At 41.7% G+C, this 5,459-nt stretch overlaps 1 long non-coding RNA gene across 1 annotated transcript; it reads right to left on the reverse strand.

Moving 5' to 3' along the window:
* Nucleotides 1-1,484: 1,484 nt before the first annotated feature.
* Nucleotides 1,485-5,371, reverse strand: LOC129503609 (uncharacterized). Its single transcript, XR_008663215.1, has 2 exons — nucleotides 4,922-5,371; nucleotides 1,485-4,348 (listed from the first exon to the last, which is right to left on the reverse strand). It is a non-coding gene; the product is annotated as an uncharacterized LOC129503609 (long non-coding RNA).
* Between the last annotated feature and the right edge of the window lie 88 nt (nucleotides 5,372-5,459).

The following is a 5,459-nucleotide window of genomic DNA, read 5'->3' on the forward strand; positions in this document are numbered from 1 at the left end:
TAATGTTTTCAAAATTTATCCTTGTTGTAACATGTATCAGCACTTCATTTATTTTTTTATTGCCAAATAAAATTCCACTGTATGGAATAACCACATTTTATTTGTCAATTTATCAGTTGACAGAACTGGGTTGTTTCCACATTTTAGCTATGGTGAATAATGCTGCTATGAACATTTGTGTACAAATTTTTGTGTGAACATGTTTTCAGTTCTCTTGGATCTAAACTAGGAGTAGAACTGCTGGGTTACACGGTAATTCTTTCCTTTTGGGAAACGACCAGACTGGTTTCCAAGATAACTGCACCATATTATATCCCCAGTAGCAGTGTAGGAGGATTTCGATCTCTCTACACCCTCACTAGCGCTCATTATTTTGGGGTTTTAGCCATCCTAGTGGCTGTGAGTGGTATTTCTTTGTAGTTTTGATTTGCACTTGCTAATGATATTGAGCATCTTTTCCTGTATTTGTTGGCTATTTGTACATCTTTTTTGAAGAAATATCTTCAGATCCTTGGTGCATTTTAAAATTGGATTATTTGTACTATGGGTTCATGTTTAATCTCTGTTGATACATGTATCTTAAAGGCAGTGATTGTATTTGGATGAAACCATAAACTTTGGAGTCATATTCCACTATTTGGTTATCCAGCCCCATCATAACTGTGTGACTTAGCAAGTTACCTAATTTTCCCACACCTCAGTTTTACTGGTAAAATAGGGATAATAATACTTATCTCATAGAATGAGTATGAAGATTAAATAAAATAATGGCTGCAAAGCCCTTAGGATAGTGACTGGCACTTAGAAAACAACCAATAACTATTAGCCATTATTTTTAATTATCTCTATACATTTCCAACATAAAGCTCATTTTTTTTTACACACAAGAGGTGCTCCATGAGTATTTGAGAATGAACAAATCAGGGACTAGAAGTATTTTAACTTGTTTATAGTTGTCACTATGATTAGCTACCTATGAAAAGGTAAAACAACTCAATTATAGAGCACATGCTGAGCAAGTGGATAAAATTAAAAAGATACATACCACTCATATTCCCAAAACAATCGCCAAGGAAAACACCTCAACAGGTATGAGAAAAACCCTAATTGGAGTGACTTCAATGGGAGTAATCAGCAGGATGCTTTTACAGCTCTGACAAATATATAGTCAAAGACTTCCAGATCCAAAAATGTCATTGTTTGAATCTTCAAAAATTTCAATAAAGAAGACTGGTTTGGGAAAAGATACTCAGGAAAGCCTCTTACTCGTATCAATTCTACAGCAAGAATACACGAAGGCAGGGAAAGACACTGCTAATGACAACCACACTGTAGACCCTAATTGACAAAACTGGCTGCAGACTCACTCTGGGCCCCTGTAAATAAGAGGCCACTGCCTTCTCATGATGGATTTGAAGACTACAGCTCCCTCTGCCTTCAGTGTTGCTTTAAACAGAGAGTAACTGGCTTTTTGAGATTTGGACTACAGTTGGTAGAAAGATGGCAGAACTTTATTTATTTAAAGATTTTATTTATTTATTTGAGAGGGAGCACAAGCACAAGTAGGGAGAGTGGCAGGCAGAGGGAGAGGCAAGAGCAGGCTCCCCACTGAGCAAGGAGCCCAGCACAGGGCACCATCTCAGGACCCCGGGATCATGACCTGAACCAAAGGCAAACAACCCAACCAACTGAGCCATCCAGTTGCTCCAGAAGATGGCAGAACTTTTAACCATCCAGGCCAAACTGGACAAGCCAAATTGAGAGGGATTCAGTAGTGGAAAGAACTCAAAACCATGCAAGCCAGGCTAAGGAACTCACCTTCATCTGATAACTAGTGAGGAAACATGGAGACAGGGGAGGAGAGAGATATATTGAAATAATGAAAGCAGTGCCTCAGAACACCTACTGGAATCTAAAGGAAGCTGGAATGAAGGTAGAAATCCAGTGTAGGAGGCCCGATGTCTTGATATAACTAGGGAACAGGACAATAAGCATAAATTTGGCAAGTCAAAACTCAGGGGCAAGGAGAGTTCAGAACAACCTCTCAAACTGCAATCCCTAAAACAAGGCATGACCCAGGCAGAACCAGTCTGTGCAGGAAAATTATGCCATCGTTAGCAAAGAATGTTTTCAACTTTCTCTTTACCCTGATCATGATAAAACAAGTGTGAGAGAGTAACAGTTGTAAAAATAACTACTATTATTGCTAATAAAAATAATAATTGCCACTATTCATGGAGTGTGTACTTTGAATTAGGCACTATGGTAAGCACTTCAGCTTTAGCCTTATAATGATTCTATGAAACAGACAATATTCTTCATAATCAGATGATTAATCAAAGCTTTAAGAGATTAAATAGCAAAATCAAGAATAAGAGCAATCTGATTTCCAGATGTAGGATCTGAATTCTAGATCTCGTAAGAGCCAAAGCCCATGCTTTAACTACATCAGTCTGTTGCCTCTCAGCCAGTAGGGTTTATGAAAGGATATCCACTCAGCTTATTTCCTGGTTTTTCTGCAGTCAATTAGCTAATAGGGCCATCTTAAACAGGTATGCCAGAATCTACTCATGCATTTGTTTCATTTACTCAACTATTTATGTCTCAGAGAGGGGTGCCTGCTTTCAGGAAACATAAAGGTGGCTGAATGAGGAATCATCCTTCATTTGATCTCCGTCTTTTTTTTTTTAATAACATCCTAATTAGGAGACTTACCCTTACTATATTTCATAGTCAGTTTGACCCAAGAGAAGCTTGATGGTTAAGTTTCAATAACTGGACAAATATGCCATATACTCTCACAATTCCCTGAAATCCCTATTCCTCTCCCTAGGTAACACATTACACTGTCTCCTCTTCCCTTCACATTCTCCAGTGTCCGCACTGTCTCTCTGGCGGCTCCTTTAGACAGAGTGCATCACCGTGAAGAACAAGAAGCCACCAATGCTCCTTCACCTCCCACGGTTTTTCAGAACTCTCCAGGCTGCCTGCATAGTTTTAAGGCCCTACTATTGTGTGTGGGGATGCTGCTGAATTTAGACTTATCAGGCACAAGGAAGAGAGATGCATCCGTAGTCACTGAGGTAGGGATTATAATGAGCAATAAGGGGATCCTCACATTAATCTGAACATTTCTTCAAAACTTCCTATCAGGCAGCTTCATTCTCTATTACTTGAGCCTACTTCCATCTTTCCCCCCTTCGTTTCACTGATTAGTAATCTTAACTATTTCTGAATCACATTTAAATCATGTTCTTCTCATATTAAATTCCTGTCACTTAATTTTTATGACAGGCACGTAACATTTTGAAAGCATGAAACTGTATTAACCATTTGCAAATTTTCACACATGAGGGCTCCTGCCAGTATGTGATCTTAAGCCAAAACAAAGTCTAATGTTTAAAAGGACCCTTTTGAAACAGGTTTCAAAAGCAGGGACATTAGGTCTTTAAAAACTTTCTATTTCTGGTTTACACTGACAAAGTATATCCTCCCGCTTTCTCCAAGTAGAAATTACAGTTTGGCAGCAGGTAAGAGGGAGAAAGTTTCTCACACAAATGAGTGGCAAGAAAAAAGTTACTTTATTCTTCCTTTTAGGAGGCAAGCAACTTAATGTCATTGATTATATGTGATCTTTGAACATCTAACATGCATAAGGTCTGTAAAAATTTGCTAAATGTTTTTTTTTTTCATTTCAACTCATGACTTTCCAAAATCATAAAAAGTAATTTCACAAAAGACTGAGTTTGGGGGACGCCTGGGGGGCTCAACGGTTAAAACGTCTGCCTTCAGCTCAGGGTGTGACCCTGGGGACCCCAGATAGAGTCCCACGTGGGTCTCCCTGCATGGAGCCTGCTTCTCCCTCTGCCTGTGTCTCTGCCTCTGTGTGTGTGTGTGTGTTTCTCACGGATAAACAAATAAAATCATAAAAAAAAGAAAAGAAAAAGAAAAAGACTGATCTTGGGGTAACTATGCGAATTAGAAGTACTAAATTAAAGCGAGTCAGTTAATCGTAGTTGCAACCTGCGGTAAAATCTTGCTGCTTAGGGCAGCCTGGATGGCTCTGCGGATTAGCGCAGCCTTCAGCCCAGGGCGTGACCTGAAGACCCAGGATCCAGTCCCACGTCGGGCTCCCTGCATGGAGCCTGCTTCTCCCTCTGCCTCTCAGTGTCTCTCATGAATGAATAAACAAATAAAATCTTAAAAAAAAAATAAATCTCGCTGCTTAGTTTTTAAAGCGATCAGTCCATTTCAGCTCTCTCAGGTCAACGAACCTCTTCCAATGGTTCCCGAATTCATTTCTCGCCACTGCGACTGGAACCAAAAAACCACAGATATGCTTCTACAGCTAAAATGTAGAAACGAAATAAATAAATAAATAAATAAATAAATAAATAAATAAATAAATAAATAAATAAATAAAGTCCCCCATCGGGCTCCCTGCATGGAGCCTGCTTCTCCCTCTGCCTGTGTCTCTGCCTCTCTCTGTGTGTGTCTCTATGAATAAATAAATAAAATCTTAAAAAAAATAAAATAAAAATAAAATAAAAAATAAAATGTAGAAACAAAAATAAATAAATAAATAAATAATAAAAAAATAGTCCCACGTTGGGCTCCCTGCAGGGAGCCTGCTTCTCCCTCTGCCTGTGTCTCTGCCTCTCTCTCTCTCTGTCTCTATGAATAAATAAATAAAATCTTAAAAAAATAAAATAAAAATAAAAAATAAAATGTAGAAACAATAAATAAATAATAAAAAAATAGTCCCACGTCGGGCTTCCTGCATGGAGCCTGCTTCTCCCTCTCTCTGTGTCTCTGCCTCTCTCTCCCTCTGTGTGTGTCTCTATGAATAAATAAATTAAATAGAATCTTTAAAAAAATATATAAATAAGAAAATGTAGAAACGCCCTTACTTGACATCTACCTTACTTGTTGCCTCATGTTCAAAAATAACTCAACCCTGCAGGGCGAACGCGGCAAGCCCTAGCCCCGCTCCACGGATGGACAAACTGCAAACTCCTCGTCCAGGGACACAAGGCCAATCCGACAGCAGAACCCGAGGCCGGATCCGGGGCTTGCGGTTTCCAGTCCGGCTGTGCGCGCACCTTGGGGCCGGCTCGGTGCACCCCGCCCGCGCCTTCAGCCTCCGGGACGAGCCGTGAGGCAGCCGCCTCACCCGACTTCCGGGGTCCCCACTCCCACAGCGGGATCCGAGAGGGCGGTGCGCCACGACGCAGACCCTCGGCGCCGGGAAGCAAACATCCCGGGGCTGTCGACCCAGGCGGTTCCACGCACCCCGCGGCCTAGAAGTCGCGGCCGTTCAAACCCTCCCGGGTTCAGAGCGCCCTTCGGCCGCCGCCCGCGCCGCGCGCCTCGTGAGACGCAGCCCGGCCCCCGAGCGCGCGCGCGCGCGCGCGCGCGCACCCCGCGGCCCAGCGTCGCGTGATTCGCCGGGGCCGCGC

This window comes from Nyctereutes procyonoides, unplaced genomic scaffold, assembly GCF_905146905.1.
Source record: "Nyctereutes procyonoides isolate TBG_1078 unplaced genomic scaffold, NYPRO_anot_genome, whole genome shotgun sequence".
Lineage (NCBI taxonomy): Eukaryota > Metazoa > Chordata > Mammalia > Carnivora > Canidae > Nyctereutes > Nyctereutes procyonoides.